The sequence below is a fragment of the Musca domestica genome, unplaced genomic scaffold (genome assembly GCF_030504385.1).
Source record: "Musca domestica strain aabys unplaced genomic scaffold, Musca_domestica.polishedcontigs.V.1.1 35, whole genome shotgun sequence".
Classification (NCBI taxonomy): domain Eukaryota; kingdom Metazoa; phylum Arthropoda; class Insecta; order Diptera; family Muscidae; genus Musca; species Musca domestica.
In genome coordinates, this window is record NW_026712315.1 from 5,639,539 (window position 1) to 5,659,070 (window position 19,532).

The following is a 19,532-nucleotide window of genomic DNA, read 5'->3' on the forward strand; positions in this document are numbered from 1 at the left end:
AAATAAACATGTGTGCAAAATTCTAGCCTTTTGTCTCAATTCGTTCGAAAGATAGCGCGATTACAACAGACAGACGGACATCGCTAAATCGACTTAGAATTTTACGCTGATCAAGAATATATATACTTTGTTGGGTCTGACATGAGTATTTCGAGGAGTTACAAACGGAATGAAAAAGTTAATATAACCTCCATAGTATGCTGGAGTGTATAAAAATAGAATAGAAATAGAAGACTTTAGAATAGTATAGAATGGTTTAGCATAGAACAGACAGAACTTGTACCAAATTGAGTACCTTTTTTCTAAAGCCAACTCTTGAAGGGAGTATCCAAAACTCAGATCGAGTTCGAGGAGATGGCCAATATCGGTCCACTACTTGTGGTACCACCCCTACAAAGGGTCAAAATTGCGAAATAATTATACATTTTATAATAAGCGAAATAAGCGTCTAATTGTCTTAAAATTTTACATATTCCAACATTTTTGATAACACAAGATCTGGTGTGAAGATGGGATGTATTGGTCCACTTCTTCTGGTACCACCCCCCACCACGTTTCAATATTTTGAAGAACCATGCAGCTTATAAAACGAGAAATGAACATGCGATTGTGTTCAAGCTTGACATATCTCAATATTTTTTACCAAAACACAATCAGGTGTGAAGATGGAATATGTTGGACCACCCCTTCTGGTACCTCCCCCACAACGGGGGACGCAAGTTCTCTTGTAAATATGGGATATATTGGTCTACCCTTTCTGGTACCTCTCCCACAATGATGTCAAAATTTTGAGTAACCGCGAATTAAAAAAACGCGAAACGTGCATTATTTTCAAACTCGTCAAGTCCCAAATATTTCTCCCAAGACACAATCAGGTGTAAAGATGGAATATGGCGAACATCTGCTTCTACTACCTCCCCCACAACGGGCCAAAACGTTAAATGATTTTATCTCTCATAAAACGCGAAATAAGCCGACGATTCATTCAAAGTTTCACACATCCCAAGATTTCCATTAACGAAAGTTCTGGTGTGAAGATGTGAAGATGGGGTATATCGATCCATCCTTTCTGGCACCTCCCCCACAAAGGTGTCAACATTTTGAACAACCATCAAACTCATAAAACTCGAAATGAGCCGCCGATTCATTCAAAACTTCCCAGATCTCAAGATTTCTACTAACACAAGTTCTGGTGTGAAAATGGAATATATCAGTCTACCCTTTCTGGTACCTCCCGCACAAAGTGATCCACATTTGGAATAACCATGGAGCTCATAAAACGCGAAACGATTTTCAAACTCGGCACACCGCAATATTCTGGAGTGAAGATGGGTTATGTCGGTCCACTCCTTTGGGTACCTTCCTCACAAAGGTTTGACATATTGGGTACGTATAACAAACATTAACAACATTTTGGGTACTTATAGTTTAAAGAGTTGAACCAAGTGTATCTCAAAAGTATGACAAATCTCGAGATCTAATGTGATTATCGACCCTCTTCTTCTGAAATATTTAAATATTTAAGAATTTTCCAGAAAAAAGTTATTCGTGATGGAATTGAAGCGTGATCGCTCGTTACCGTGATACTGGAAGCATAGCCCGACAACAAGGAAGTGAACGGAAGAAAACAGCAACATCAGAAAACATCGAAACCCGCGTCGCAGTGACCGAAAATGGCTCGTGAGCTGAACATATTATAATATTCCACTCGGAAATATTGAAAAATGAGCTAGGGGTTAAGCCATTGAAATTCCAAAAAGTGGAAGAACTAACGCCGCAACAGAAAGAAAAGAGACTCAAAGGAGCTAAAGAGTTGCTTCACTTGGCCGAAAATTGTAAACAGTCGAATTTGGATTTCTCCGATGAAAAAACATTCGTTGTCCAGCAGTTTGTAAACAAACAAAGTGATCGTGTTTACTTGCCCAAGAGGTCAGCTGGAAATGTGCACCTTCGGTCGGCCACCAGAACTCAAGCGCCGACCATGGTAATGGTGTGGACCGCCATAACAGCCGATGGTCACTCTCCGCTCGTATTAATCGGCCGTGGCATCAGAATAAATGCCCAATATTCTGAAGGGTGTATTAAAGCTTTGGATACGCAAACATTTTGGCCGTGTTGCACTCAGCACGCGCCACCCAAGAATGGTTACAAAATGAGGTTCCTCGCTTCATTTATAGCGCACGATGGCCACCAAAATCTCCGGATACCAATCCGTTGGACTATTGTCACTGGAGTATTTTGGAAAGCAAGGTTGGCACGAAAAAATACTCAAGTATTAGGGTAGCCGGGTCTGTATTTTAAGAAAAAAAAAAAACACTTGTCCTTCATCAGGACAAATTAAATATAAATATGTGCCACGGGATCCACTGCTCCTTTTCGACATTCTGCAATCATATGTTACAATCCATCCTCATAAAAATGTTCCATTAGTTTCGAAAATATGGAAAATTTTAGTTATTTTTTAATCGTTTCTTATTCATCGAAATAAGCCCTTGAACAAAAAAGAAAGAGAAACAAACACATCAATCATAAACATATGATCTTCGCCTTAACAAGGCAAAACTCAAAAAAGTTCGCGTTTTAAAGTATCTCAAATTGAAACGAATTTTTGTTTTAAACTTCCCCGCTTCCAATTGAAAGCAAGTAAGCGACTTCGGCAAAAATTGCTATTTTTTTTCAAAATCGACAATAACAATTACCGAATTTTATTGCAGCTTTAATTGGGTCTAGGGGATTCCCAATTCATAGCCCATTACAGGCACAAATCAAGGCTCCATATAAAAGTAATTAATTTATGCATGGCGTATTTAATTTGTCTCAAGATTTCTATTTTTAAAACAACTTTCAAAATCCAAGATAGCCAAAAATACAAACCGAAAATGTAATGGTTACAAAGGTCTTTGAACTCCATTCATTTGATGATGATGTCTGATGCCATGGCTGGCTTCGCAGCGCGATAAGATGATATCATAAAGAAACTCTTTTTCTCTGTTTCCAATGCAAAATCATTTATTTTGTTGACGTTAATAAATCAAAAGCATAGATTTGTTTATTTTTCGGCATTGTTTTATTGCTGTTGTTTCTGACCCACAAATGTGAGAAATCAAAAAGAAAAAAAAAACAGAAACTTGAGCCATGCAAATCATCAAAATAAAAAGACCTCATAGCAACCAACCGGTTGGGTCTGAGACAAGACTCGAGCAAATGACACCGACCATGTGCGGGTGGTGACCATAAAGTGGTCACACGCGCAAGCGCAACACAGCCATGATCTCTAATCTAATGGCATTGCAGAAAAGCAAACGAAACAAAAATCAATAACAACAAACACGAAAAGAGAGGAAAACAATGTGCTTGGGGGGCAATAAAAATTAAGTTTTTAGCAGACATGTGTTATACGGAAATACACTGAGCGGCATTTGAATAAGGTAAACCATTTCGATATTTCGAAAACTTTTCAAAAATGCATTTTTATACCCCCAACCATACATATGTCTGGAAAGGGTATTTAGTTTTATTTGATATGGACAAAATGTGCTTCATCAAAATAATGGTTTTAGACCCCTAGTCTCTTTTGACCAAATCAATTTCAGAAAGAGAAAGAAAAATCCAATTTTTCTCCAAGTTTGCAAAACCTAATATTTTTACGTGAATGCTAGGTCAGGTCCAATGTATCAAGTACCTCCCCCAGAAAGGAACACAATTTTGAATAAATATAACTCTTATAAAATGTGATGTAAGAGTCCGATTGTCTTCAAATTACACATGTCACAATAGTTTTATTAACGCAAGGTGTGGTGTGAAGAAATATATCGGTTCAATTCTTTTGGTACCTCCCCCACAAAGGGTCAAAATTTTGAGTATTCATGAAGCTCATAAAACACGAAAATAACATCCGATTCCGTTCAGATTTGGCACATCTCGATATTTCCATCAACTCAATATATGCTTATAAGATGGTAGAGATCGGGCCACTTCTTCTGGTACCTCCCCCACAAAGGGTCAACGTTTTTAATAACAAATCGATTATAAAATCCGAAAGAAGCATCCGCTTCTCTTCAAATTACACACATCACAATATTTTTATTTACCCAAGGTCTAATGTGTAGATGGAATAAATCAGTCATCTCTTTCTGGTACCGACACCACAAAGGGCCAAACTTTTGAATGAAGCTTATAACGGACGAAATTAACAGAACTTCTGAAGGATCTTTGTCAAAACAAAAAAATGTTCGCAATTAGAAGGACTTCTTACTATAGTAGGCCTTAACAAGATGTCACGACTACAGATGTCATATTTCGAGGAAAATAGTCGCCCTTAAGAATGTCTTCGCTTTAAAGATGCCGTTTAGTTTGTTTTCTCCCAATTGAAGAAATTCCTGGGGTCATCATATTAAAGATGTACCCTCTAGCGAATACCTCTCCAAAAACCTCTCCTCACAGAAATTCTTAAGAAGGGGTTATCCCCCCAAAAAATTTCTTTCTATCGAAGATTACTAGACGGCCTTCTTCCTATCCCTCTACAGAGCCTTTTAGGAGGTCATTTCCCTATAGGAGATATTTAAGTCATCTCCTCTCTTCAGAAGATCTTTCAGTTGTTTATCTCTTTAACTCTTTTGGAAGCTATATCTCCATAGAATGTCTTTCAGAAGTTTTCTCACCATAGATGTCCATAAGAAGGAATCCCTACAGAACGTTACCCAAAAAATCTTCTTTCTATCGAAGACCCCCAGAAGGCCTTCTTCCTATCTCTCTACAGAAGCCTTTCAGGAGGTCATTGCCCTATAGGAGATATTTCAGTCCCCCTCTCTTCAACCTCTCTTTAACCCTTTTGTAAGCTATATCTCCATAGAATGTCTTTCAGTGGTTTCCTCACTATAGATGGCCACCGGCCTCTCAACAGAAGACTTTTCCAATTCCCTCTCTCTTTTAAGAAACATTTTCTATGCAGAAGGTCAATTCTATAAAAGATCTTCTGAAGGGTTTCTCTTTACAAAAGGCCTTCCAAATGTCATTTGTAGGAGCTTCAACAGGTCTTCTCTACAAAGGTGGCTATTAGTATGTTTTATATTCATAGAAAGCCAACAACGTTTCCCTCTTCTTTTAAAGGCCTTCTTTTCATAGAGGATATGTAAAAGGTCTGCTACCTTATGTCAACAGAGAATCTTCTCTCTTTAGAGGATATTTAGGGGATCTTTTCTCCATAGAATAAAGTCTAGTGGAATGACTGATGGAGAAAAGATCACCTAAAGATCCTCTAAAGAGAGAAGATCTCTATTCTTCATTGAGAACCTTAAGATTATCGCTTCTCTACAGAAAATAATAGTGAAGGTATTCTCTCCCCAGGCAAATGTGCAGACTTTTCTCTGCAGAAACAGAGATGAAGAAAGTCTCATTTCTATAGAAAAATACACTTTGATGGTCTTGTCTCTATGGAAAAAGTTTTCAGAAGTCTCCACTTCATAGAGATCTTCTCTTAAAAGAAGTCTGCCTTCCATGAAATTCTCTCTCAATAGGGGTTTCCTCAAATTAGAGGTCCCCTCTTAGCGGATAAGGTATTCAGATGGTCTACTCTATAGAGAAGAAAACCTTAAGAAGGTCCTATCTCTGCAGAAGGAGACATTAAGTAGGTTCACTTTCTCTCTCTCTTTCTAAGAAAAAAACTTGGGAATGTTTTTAAGAAGGTCATCTTCCTATACAACCCCTCTATGTCGATGGCCTTTGGAAAGTCTTCTACCTACAGAATACTTATATACAGTCGTCTGTCTATAGAAAAATACAGCTATAGAAAACCTCTACTATAGATAACCTCTGCTATAAAAAAACTCTGCAACTGCAGAATCACTTGTCTCTGCAGGTGAGACAAGAAGATATTATTGTTCTGAAGAATATCTCCTTTGTATAAAAAGCTCATGGGAACAATCGAACTTATTCCCTATATAGCAAAACTATGAAATCTCCTTGGTCTATAGAGGTCCTTTGAAAAACCTGCTCTCTACGAAAATATTTTGAACATCAGTTCTCTTTGGCGGACTGAAAGGATATTTATTTATAGAAGAACTTTGTAGGGTTTATTGTCTATAAAATACCTCTAAAGGAAAATTTGCCTATGGAATGTCGTTTGTCCAACGAAATCTTGGAAACCCCTGTCAATAGAAGGCTTTTGGAAGGTCTTTGTCAATTGAAACCCTGGTGGCGAACTTTTTTTCTTTTGCACAGTAAATTATATTGGGCGCCACGCTGTATCCAAAATCCCAACTCATTTTGATGTTTACAATAATAACAATAACAATAAAATATTTGCCAAAGTCTTAAATCCCTCTGCACCCTCTCTCTCTCTCTCTCTCTCTCTCTTCATCTCCTTTCCTCTCTTACTCTTTCATCCTCCTCTCTTTGCAAATGTTTGTTTGACATGGCATGACCATCTATATTTTCCTCCCAATCATAGCCTTAGGAAACACGTGCTGAACTTTGAACTGGCGTGAAAAGTTATTGGTGGCTAGAAGTGGAAAGAAAAAAAGAAAACACACAACAAAAACTAAAAACAAATGGCAAAAAGTTTTCTAAGACTGTGGAGACAAAAAAAAACAACTTTGACAGCCGAAATGTCCTGGAAAATGATATGACCGCAGAAAACCCTTAAGGCTTAACCATCAACCATGATATAAACATTAATTCAAATCGATTGGAAGAAGAGATAACTGCCCAAAACAAATAATAATTTTTCCATAATTTTTATGAATTGTTTTCGCTGAAATTAATTAGGCGATTAGAGATTTATTACCGAAACAAAAATCATTGGCTCAATAAACTTGCGTGGCATTTTATTAGAATACTATTATAATAAGTAATGAAAAAAAAAAACACTGAACAAGTACATCCTCGAATTCCTCAGCCCACAGAATACCTCAAGAAATTATTTTATTGTGGAAAAGGTGATGTTAAGTAAAGATGATCTAATTTTTATGACACTGTCCTTTCAACCTCCATCTGTTTCCAAGGCTTAATTGAATATGATAAGATAAAGAATATTTCAAATATTTGTTTTTTTTTGTATCTCAACAACACTTGTGGCTGACCTCATCCTGACATTTGTTTATTTTTCAACTGCAATGTCAGTCAACAAAGTTGTCATCGCATGTGTGTGTGTGTGTCTAGTGGAAATAATTTAGGTCTAACCAGACATTGCAATATTTTTACTCCGAGATACACCAATTTCTATTTTTTTTCTTCTTATATTTTGGATGATATATCCTAAGGATGTTAAAAGGATATGGGCTCTAATGAACAGAGCATTCAAAGTAGGTGAGAAGATTCGTCTATTTGTTGTACGCTCAGCCATATGGCTACAGAGGGTATATGTCTTTTGATACGGCCAAAACGTAACTCATCGAAAAAAAAAAAACGGTTTTAGACCCCAGGTCAATTTGGACCAAATCTCTCTCAAGGCATTTGGAGTCGTTAGCGATGTCCGTCCGTCTGCCTATATGTCTGGCTGATGGCACGATAACTCTCGAGGTGAGTATCCGATTTGGTCCAAACATGGTACATCGTAATATCTTTGTCAAACTTAGATCGAGTTCGGAGATGGGCAATATCCGTCCACTCCTTCTGGTACCTCTCCCACAAAACGTCGAATTTTGCAAAAAAATACTTTATGGCACAAAAGTGGAAAGGATAATCAGATTTTGCTCTAACTTTGCAAATCCTAATATTTGCATCAGATCAGGTGCGAAATTGGGCAATATCGTTCCACTCCATCAAGTACCTCCCCCACAAAAGGGTCATTTTGATTAATTTTAACTCTTATAAAATATGATGTACGAGTCCGATTGTCTTCAAATTACACACCTAACAATATTTTTATTAACCCAAGTTCTGGTGTAAAGATGGAATATATCGGCGGTACCTCCCCAACAAAGGGTCAACATTTTGAATATCCAAGAAACTCGTAAAACGCGAAATTAACATCCGATTCCATTCAGACTTGGCACATCTCAATATTTCCATCAACACAAGACCTGTTGTAAAGTTGGTAGAAATCGGACCATTTTTACGGGTACATCCCCCACAAAGGTTAAAAATTTTGAAAAATTATACCTCTTATAAAATGTGATGTAAGAGTCCGAGTGCCTTCCAATTGCACACCTCCCAATATTTTTATTACACCAAGGTCTGGTGTGAATATGGAATATATCGATCCACTACTTCTGGTACCTCTCCCACAAAGGGTCAACATTTTGAATATCCAAGAAACTCATAAAACGCGAAATTAAAATCATCAACATCTCGATATTTCCATAAACACCAGATATTTTATACAGATGGTCGAGATCGGACCATTCCTTCTGGTACCTCTCCCACAAAGGGTCAAGGTTTTTAATAATCAAAACGATTATAAAATCCGAAATAAACATCCCATTATTTCTACTAACACAAAATCTGGTGTGGATATGGGATATATCGGTGCACTTCTTCCGGTACCTTCCTCACAACGGGTCAAAATTTTGAATAACCGTGAAGCTTATAAAACGCGAAATTAACATGTAATTACATTCAGACTTGGTACAAATCAATATTTCCCTGAACGCAAGAACTGTTATAAAGATGGTAGAGATCGGACCATTCCTTCTGGTACCTCCCCCACATAAGGCTCAATAACCAAAACGAGCATAAAATCCGAAATAAACATACGATTCTCTTAAAATTTCACCCATCCCATTATTTCACCTAACACAAGATATGCTGTGGAGATGAGATATATTGGCGCACTCCTTAAGGTACCTCCCCCATAAAGGACCAACATTTTGAACATTCATGAAGCTCATAAAACGTGAAATTAACTTCCAATTCCATTCAGACTTGGCACATCTCAATATTTTCGGCAACACAGGATCTGTTATAACGATGGTAGAAATCGAATCATTCCTTCTGGTACCTCCCCCCAAAAAAGGTTCAAAATTTTGAAAAATTATAACTCTTATAAAATGTGATGTAAGAATCCGATTGTCTTCAAATTTCAGACATCAGAATATACTTATTAATCCAACGTCCGGTGTGAAGATGGAATATATCGGCCCACTCCTTCTGGTACCTCTCCCACAAAGGGTCAAAGATTTAAATAACTAAAACGATTATATAATCCGATATAAGCATCCGGTTCTCTTCATATTTCACACATACAAACATTTTTGCTAACACGAGATCTGTTTTGAAGATGACAGATATCTGCGAACCCCTTCAAAGGGTAACAATTTTCAATAGTTTTATTTGGCAAAGCTATTCTTTACAACCAAGCCTGATCTGTATAAAGTTCTCTTTTAAATGTATGTACCCTTATGAGTTAATAAACTACCCTGAAGGCAAGATTCATTCTTGGTGAAGCTGCCTTACTTCGAATTCATAAACCCTGATGGTCTCTTGAGCCTCGTCCCATCATCCATGAAAAAAACCAGTAAAGAAAGTCTTAAAGTCGGGTGGGGCCGTCTTTATGATACCCTACACCACTTTGCAAATTTAGTAGAAATCCGCATAGCAATTAAAAGTTTTTTATGGGAGAATTCAATCATACACGCTATGATCATAATTATAATTTAAAGTTCGAAGGACTAAATATGCCGAAGCATTTGTGTCTTTTAAATTCGGACTTGTATTGCCCATTTGGTGCGAAATTAATTTGAAATCGGATAAAAATATATATGGGAGCTATATCCAAATCTGAACCGATCTTGATAAAATTTGGCAAAGATATTTCTGAGCTGTATTTCATATATTTCCCTGAATATCGCTGTTACGGACTGCATATTACGGCTGTGGGTAACAAATATAACAAATCCGATGAACAATATATATGGGAGCTATAGCTATATCTGAACCGATCTTCACCAAATTTGACATACCGTAAGTGCAAATTCCATCCCATTTGGACAAATATTAGAGGTTTGGTGCACAAAAAAAGGTAAATCGGACGAAGTTATATATGGGAGCTATATCCAAGTCTGAACCGATCTCCATAATTTTTTTTTTATTTTTTTGAGCTGTATTTGACATATTTCTCATATATGGTTGTTACAGAGTGCATATTACGGTTGAGGAAGACAAAAATAACAAATCGGATAAACAATATAAATGAGAGCTATAGCTATAACTGAACCGATTTCGATCAAATTTGGCATACTTATTATCAGGTCTAATTTGGTTGTATGTGTAAAATTTCATACTATTCGGGCTGATATTACACGTTTGGTGCACAATGAAAGGTAAATCGGACGAACATATATTTTGATCGATTATCTCCAATTTCAATAGGGTTCGTCCTTGGGCCAAACAAATGATTTTTGCAAAATTTCATCTGGATCGGGCAATAAATGCGAACTGTACTTTGTTTACAAAAATACATAGACAGACGGACGGACATGCATAAATCAACTCAGAAAGTGATTCTATGCAGATCATCACCTGTTACAAACAAATGCACAAAGACATAATAGCCTGACCACCTTGTGGTGTAGGGTATAAAAATGAAGGACTTCTGGCTTGTATGCAAAGAATAACTTCAGAAGTTTTACAATCCCTGGTGTCATCTGTGAGCTAAGTGTCACCTGAGTTGTTTTCTATTCAGAACCCTCCCTTTTCCACCACAAACCAACCCCCTGCAATGCATTTTAATTATTGCTTTTTTTGTTTGTTTTGCATAAAATTATGTCAAGGCAGTTTATTTCACTTTGTTTCTAAAACAAATAAATGGAGACTTGTAAATGTAAAACCGCAACTTGGCTTGCTTATCACGTTTGTGACTATTTAGCTGGTGCTGGTGTTGTTGTGGTTGTTGGTGTTGGTGTTGCTGCTCTCCATATGCTAAGTACATGGGACGTAGTAATTAACGCTTTTTTGTTTATTGCGGTTGTTGTTGTAGGTATTTATTACCGGCTGTTGGCTGCTGCATACAAACAACTTTCAAAAGCCCAATAAAATGCTGCCATTGTGTCTGTCACGCCGGCGGGGGTAAACTCAACCAAACAAAATACAACTTTTTAAATTAAATTGGAAATAAACAGACATTTTTATAATTTAATTTTTTGTGTCTGTTAATTGATAGCAAGCAAACGTAATTTTCTGGAAAATTTGTAGCAATCTTTTGGGACGTGAGAAAATGAAAAAAATCAGATAAAACAAGTAACAAGTAAAAAAGGTGTCTATTATTAATATTATAGATAATTTTTTGAATACCCTCCATCAATTGGAGGAACAAATTTGGCAATTCGTTAAAAATTCTGTTAAAATCTTAAAAATACCAAATATAGCCGTATATTAGGGTCTATACGACGACGTGTGCCTGCATAGGCAACTTTTGTCATAAGCTATTACAATATTCAGATGCGGAAATTGAAAAAAAAATCGGTTTATAATGTAGCTAAAATCATCAAAATACCGCATTACGGGAGGTACCGTTATATGGGGGCTATACGAAGACGTGGACCTACATGGCCCATTTTCAATACCAAAAATCCTGCAGACATAACATACATTTGAGCAACATTTTATCAATCTACTTCAATTCGTTCGAAAGCTAGATTGATTTCCACATCGGACGGACATCTTCAATGTCGATTTGAATTTTATGCTGATCAAGAATATATATACTTTGGGGGGTCTAAAACGTCTATTTGGAGGTGTTACAAACGGAATGACAAACTTAATCCTATATCTATATAATATAAAACCAAGTTTAAAAGTATCAGCAGGATTTGCTGACAGATTTTCGATTATTTAAATATATTTTGACTTCTGTTATGAGTATTCAAATTTCGGACTCTCTATGGAGCAGGTTCCAAAGGAGTGGGCCAACATTGTCCATTTGGTATCGGACCTAAATAAATATGTGACATGCCAGGTTTGGACTATACCAACTATTTCCTTCACTTTATATGAGATATGCGATAATTTGTGGAAAGTGTTAAAATGTCCGAGAGATACCAGTTATAGTCGATCGAAGTGTTACATTTTCACACTTCATCTAATACAGATAAAAATACTGATATGGGCAAAATTACAAGAAAATGGAACATTTATCTCCAATTTTATGCGAAATCATAAATTCCATATTCATCTCAAGTTTTGTGGTTGAGAGAAATATTCAGATATAGCTAACAGAAGATATCAAAGATAGTAGAATTTCTGAAGCTATTCTTTGGAAACAAGGCCTTCTATAGACAGAAGTCTTTCATTTTTTTCTTCCACAGATGAAGGGACGAGACTCAAGATACAATCAGGCAATCAGGCATTTTTGAATTCGGTGTAAGGTAGCTTTAGCAACAACGAATCCATCACACGCTAACACAAAAATACGTCCAACAATGAATCATGCCTTCAGGGTATTTGAATTTAAAAGAAAACGTTCTACAGCTTAGTCTTGGTTCAGCATATTTTCGCACAGTAATATTTATCCTTAAAATCGATTCAAACGGGTCCTGGAAGTCCTTCAAAAAGTTGAACTTGAAAGTTGTTTCAAATTCGTAGTAGAAAAACCAACCCTATTGATCTGGGAAGTCCTTTAAAAGGGGTCCTGAAAGTCATTCAATAAGTTGTACTTTAAAATTGTCGTAGGTAGTTATTCCAAAGTGGTCTTGGAAGTCTTTTAAAAAGTGGTCCTTTTAAGTTGGTCTTGAATATACTTAAAAAAACGCTTTGGGAGTCCTAGGGGGAATCAAAACTTTTGGTCTTAAAGTCTTTCAAAGCGATAAAAAGTTGTGGGTAGTGTTAAGCTACGAAGTCCTTCGATACTGGTCTTGGAAATAATTCCAAAGCGATAAAATGTTGTGGATATCCTTCTAAGTTGGTTTTAGATTTCTTTCAAAATTGGACTTTTGGTCTTAAAAATCCTTCAAATTTGGGTAGAAAGTCCTTTAAAGGCGATAAAAAGTTGTGGTTATTACTAAGCAACGAAGTCCTTCGATACTGGTCATAGAAATCCTTCAAAAGCGATAAATGTTTTGGATATCCTTCTAAGTTGGTCTTAGATTTCTTTCAAAATTGGCCTTGAAAGTCCTTTAAACTCAATCTTAAAGCTCACGATAGAAACCACGCTATTGGTCTTGAATTTTTTTTTTTCAAAAACAGTTTGAAAGTCTTGAAATTCCTTCAAATTTGGGTTGGAAGTCTTTCAATTTTGGTCTTGGAAATCCTTAAAAAGCCTAAAATTTTTTTTGAATATCCTTCAAAGGCCTTGAAAGTCTTTAAAAATCGTTTTTGAAAGCCATCCAAAAAAGTCCACGCTATTGATGTAGCGTGGTAGTCAAAAATAGTTTTTGAAAGTCCTTCAAAATCGATCTTGAAGTTCTCCAAAGAAATCACGCTATTGGTTTAGGATTTTTATCAAACAGTTTGAGAGTCCTCCGAAGGATCAGTGCTTCAAATTTGGCTACGATGTCCTTCAGTGTTGGTCTTGGAAATCCTTCAAAAGCGATAAAAAAAATGTTGGTTATCCTTCAAACGCCTTAAAAGTCTATTAAAATCTTTTTTGAAAGCCTTAGTCCAAAGAGCATCGAAAAAAGTCCACGCTATTGATGTAGGATATTCTTCAAAAATGGATTTGAATGTTCTTTCAAATCGATGTTGAAGCTTTCCAAAAATACCACACTGTTGGTCTTTTTTAAAAAACGGTTTGAGAGTCCTCCGCCATCCCCAGTTATTGAATTTCCAATTTATTTACGTTAATGTTGCCCCACATCGGGCGCCATCCCAAGCTATTAAGAAAATGGAGATGTTTCATTGAATTTCCAAATTATTATGGATGTTGCCCCACATCGGGCGCCATCTCAATTTCTTTCTTCAATTCCCTTTTTATCTTTAATAGCGACCTACTTTGGGCGCCACTCCCCCTTCTAATTGAAAAATAAAAATGTTCCTTGAATTTTCGATATATAATTCACTGTGCCCCACATCGGGCGCCATCTGAAGTTATTGAAAATATAGAAAATTGTCTATGAATTTTCAACTTATCTCTGTGTGGCGCAGGCTTTGGAGCACCATGCCTATTTATCATGGATGGTGACCTCACATCAACTAAGCCATTGGTCAGGAAATTTCTTGGAACTTGTTCTGGAAGTTCATTAAATTTTCAGGCTTTCGGCTTAAATATATTTCCTGGAAATTCATCAGCAACTCAACGCTATTGGGTCTTAACTCTTTTTCTAATTATTTTCAAAACGTTCAACTTTGTGATTAAAGTTCTCGAAATTGCTTCGGAATATCTACGACATTTTTTTTTTTTTTCAATTTCCACTTTATCTACTTTATCTTTATTTAAAATACTGATACTTTTTTTCTAGAAAATGTTAAGAAAATCCGGAAAACCCCTCACCAGCTCGATGTATTTTTTTGCTCTGAAAAAGCCAAATATATCAGATATTGTTATTTGAAGTGACCCCAGAATCCACTCTTCCAGACGGAGTAGTGATTCACATCACACCCAACCCCCTCCCCACATTTTTGCCACGAAATTCTTTTAAGGAATTTATGCTATTGCTTCGGAACCGATTTCTTCTTTTTTTTAATTTTCAAAAATAATTTGTTGCATAATATTGTCTAAACATTACGTGTAAAGTAATATTATATACTCAAAATGTCTAATGACCCAAACACGAAATCGCCTCTCAATATCCTAAAAATATCTACGCCATTCCAAAAATAGTCTCCATTCATAAAATCAATGAAAAAAAAAAACTGATATCCATCAACAACATGTCTGTCTCCTCAGACTATTTTTAACCAGCTAATCTCGAATTCTATGGAAGCCAATTAGCTCCAGGTCTCAATTCGCGGCCTAATTAAGCTATTTATGTGAATATGGCAGCCAAGCACATAATCAGGTGATAACAGCAATTGCTAATAGCTACGAATTTGATTTGAAAAAAAAAAAGAAAAATTTCTCTCCCGTATCAAATTCCCACAATTTGCCAATCAAAAATAGTCTTTTTTGTCGAAGTGTTAATGTTTCAATAAACATGAAATTAGCAGAGACAACAATTTCATTTATTCGATAGCCACAACTGGGCTGTGCAATGAATGGAGCAACAACAAAAAACTGAGATGTGCAAATTAATATTTAACACCTTAATGGAAATTTTACATGAACTTGCGAATATTTATATCAGCATAAAGTCAAGATCATGCCATGCCATGACAACTTAATAAGGAAAAATTTTTAGGTGTTATAGTGTTCGAGTGGGTATGTGCAAAGGGACAACAATAACAACAAACTTATTTATTTTCGATTATTTAGCAATTTTAGATATTTCCTGAATTTCCAATAACTAATTGGGCGCCATCCTCAGTTATTGAATTTCCAATTTGTCATTAATGGTGCCCCACATCGGGCGCCATCCCAAGCTATTAAGAAAACAGAGATGTGTCCTTCAATTTCCAATTTATCATTGATGGTGTCCTACATTCGGCACCATTCTCAATTACTGAATTTTCAATTTATCATTAATGGTGCCCCACATCGGGCGCCATCTCATTTTATTGAAGAAATAGAGATGGTCCTTCAATTCCCTATGTATCATTGATAGTACCACGGAGCGTCATCTCAATTTGTTGGAAAAATAGAGATGTTTTATCAATGATGGTGCCCTACATTGGGTGCCAACCGGAGTTTTTTGAAAAAAATTGAAAAGTTTTTTGAATTCCTGATTTTTCATAGAATTTGCTACACATTGGGTGCCCCACTTTGGGCGCCATCTCAATTTTTTGAAAAAATAGAGATATTCCTTTAATTTTCCTCTTATCATTGATAGTACCTTACGTCGGGCGCCATCGCCAGTTATTGGAAAAGTTATCAATTTATCAATTTCCATCTTATCATTGATGTTACCCCACATCGGGCGCCATCCCTAGCAATTGAAAAAAAAAATATAATTATTCCGTATGTTTTCAATTTATCATTGTTAGTGCCCCACATCGAACGTCATCTCAAGCTATTGAATTTTCAATTCATCATTGATGGTGCCCCACATCGGGCGCCATCTCAATTTATTGAAAAAATATAGATGTTCATTCAATTTCCTTCTTATCATTGATAGTACCTTACGTCGGGCGACATCCCAAGTTTTTTGAAAACAAAAAATCTTGAATTTCCAACATATCATTGATTTTACCCCACATTGGGCGCCATGCCAAGTTATTGAAAAAATAAAACCAGTAAGGAAAGCTCAAAAGTCGGGCGGCGCCGACTATATGATACCCTACACCACTATGCAAATTTAGTAGAGCTCTCGTAAAAAGGTTTATACAGGGCATTTCAGAGCTCTATGAGATATTTGGTACAAAATCAAAATCTATCTAATTCTATCGTGCATTTTACGAACTATAGCTATCTCTGAACCGGGTTTCTCCAAATTTTACGTATTAGCTTCTAGACTGGTGATTTGGGCTGATATTGACCATTTAGTGCACATATAACCCGAAATCGGATGAAGATATATATGAGAGCTATATCCAAATCTGAACCGATTTCGATAAAATTTGAAACAGCTATTCCTGTGCTCCATCTAATACCTGGTACCAAATATCACGGTTGTAGAGTGAATATTACGAATGTATGGGACTAAAACTCTAAATCGGATGAAACATATATATGGTTGCTATATCTATATCTGAACCGATTTTCACTAAATTTTTTATACTTGCTTCTAGGCTGAATTTGGTCCGATGTACTAAAATTCAGTCCATTTGGACTTATATTGGCCATTTGGTGCACAATTAACCCGAAATCGGATGAAGATATATATGGGAGCTATATCCAAATCTGAACCGATTTCGATAAAATTACAAACAGCTATTTATGGGCTGTATCTTATATCTGGTACCAAATATCATTCTTGTGGAGTGCATATTACGAATGTGAGAGGCTTAAACACCAAATCGGATGAAAGATATATATGGGAGCTATAGCTATATCTGAACCGATTTTCTCCAAATTTGATATACTTGCTTCTAGGCCGAACTCGGTTGGGTGTGCCAAAATTCAGGTAATTTGGACTGATAGTGGACATTTGGTACACATTTAACCCGAAATCGGATAAAGATATATATGGGAGCTATAGCTGTTTCTGAATTGATTTTCTCCAAATTAGTTGTATTTGCTTTAAGGCTAATCTCGGCCACATGTGCCAAAATTCGGGTCATTTGGGCTGATATTGGCCATTTGGTGGTCAATTAATCCGAAATCGGATGAAGATATATATGGGAGCTATATCCAAATCTGAACCGATTTCGATAAAAATTTAAAACAGCTATTTCTGTGCTTCATCTAATACCTGGTACCAAATATCACGGTTGTGGAGTGCATAGTAGGAATGTGAGGGACTTAAAGATCAAATCGGATGAAAGATATATATGGGAGCTATAGCTATATCTGAACCGATTTTCTCCAAATTTGATATACTTGCTTCTAGGCCGAACTCGGTTGGGTGTGCCAAAATTCAGGTAATTTGGACTGATAGTGGATATTTGGTGCACATTTAACCCGAAATCGGATGAAGATATATATGGGAGCTATATCTAAATTTGATCCGATTCTCACCAATTTCAATAGAGTTCGTCCTTGGGCCAAAAAAATATTGTTTGGAAAATTTCATCTCAATTGGATAATAAATGCGACCTGCATTTTGTTCACAAGAATACATGGACAGACGGACGGACGGACAGACGGACTGACATGCATAAATCGACTCAGAAAGTGATTCTATGAAGGTTCTCAAAAGTAACTATGGGTCTATCTCGTTTCCTTCTCCATGTTACAAACAAATGCACAAAGACATAATACCCTTACCACTATGTGGTGTAGGGTATAAAAAGTTCCACATCGAACGTCATCTCAAGCTATTGAATTTGCAATTTTTTATTGGTGGTGGCGCACATCGGGCACATACGTGAATTTTAAATTTTTAATTGAGGCTGTCCCACATTGGGCGCCATCTTAATTTTTTTCTGTGAATTTTTAACTTATCACTGATGTGGAGCACCCTCTATATTTATCATTGATAGTGACCTATCTTAACTAAGTTTAGCGAGCTGTACTTCTGACAAATTTCCACCTTCATCTGAGATATTTTTTATCCGTATTTTTATCTCATATTCAGGCATACCACACAATTAATTGCAGCGAATCCCACAATTCGACCATGCCCGATGGTTTCATGATAAAATACAGACTCTTCATGACAATTTTCCAATCAATACAAAATATTTACTTAATTTATAATAGATTTTTCGCAACTAAAAAACTGGGAAGTGACAAAAAGAAGATCAATGGATAAGCGAATGAACGGACATAAAAAGAGACAGAGGGTTATGACTTCATTTACACACATACACACCAACACTCGGAGAGCAGAAGATTTGCGTCACACAAACCATTAAAAATTAATGACATGTTTACAGACAGTATTTTTCCGTTCAATAACTCGATTCGATAATAAATGAAGATACCCATGGAGACGATGATGAAGACCGTAAACGATAATGATGTTGCGGAGGCGTTGATTACGATGATAATAATGAAGTCAACATGATTGGTTTTTTCTCGACACAGCAAAACGGAAAAAATGTAGACAGTTTTTTTGCTTCTTTTTTTATTCTTGAAAACCAGAAATGCAAACGTGACATGTTCGGAATTGTTTTGACGATGCGGTTCGATTTCATTACCGGCATGGGAAGTAAATGAAGCACAGTGTTTAGGAAGGGAATATAAGAGGGGGAATGTGGAAAAGAATTAAGAGAAATAAAACAAAGAAAGAGGGAGATGAGCCAAATGGAAATGGTCTCTATAAAAGAGATGTAAGCAAGGACAGCTCAAAGAAGAGCTGAAGGTTAGAAATGCTTCCGCAGAAGAACGGGAGGTTGGACAGTTCTCATACAGGAGTTGAAGACCATTATGTCTGCTATAGATAAGCTGAGGAGCCTTTCATGCAGCTAGAGGTGACGTTTCCTTCTCCTTTACCTCACCTCCAGCTGCATCAAAGGCTCTTCAGCTTACCTATAGCGGACAACATGGTCTTCTACTCCTCTACTAAGACTCCCCGACCTTTCGATCTTTTGTGAAAGCAAGCTCTTCTATAGCCATGGTTGAAGGAGTCTTCTATGGATGGTCTGAAGACCGTAGATTATTCTATAAATGAGTTGAAGACAAGAAAATTGAATAACTCAATAGAAAAACTTAAGCCCAGAATCCTTTACAAGATTCGGGACCCGTCTTAGAGTAGCAGTAGTTCATGTAAACTTGTAGAAGTAAGATGTAGGCCAGGATGTCGTTAGACGAACTGAAGTCGAGCTGGAAGACAGGGAGTCTTCTCCATATACGAGCTGGAGGACAGGAACTCTTTTACATACAGGAGTTAGAGGACAGGAGTATTCTCCGTAAACGAGCTAAAGAATAGGGAGTCTCCCCAATGAACAAGCTGGAGGACAGAAAGTCTTATATATAGTAGGGATAGAGGACAGAAATTCAAATTCATAGACGAGTTGGAGAA

At 36.6% G+C, this 19,532-nt stretch overlaps 1 protein-coding gene across 1 annotated transcript in view; it reads right to left on the minus strand.

Annotated features, from left to right (window-relative positions):
* LOC101895781 (protein FAM13A) overlaps window positions 1-19,532 on the minus strand; it is a 175,629-nt gene that overhangs the window by 82,584 nt on the left and 73,513 nt on the right. The window lies entirely within an intron of this gene.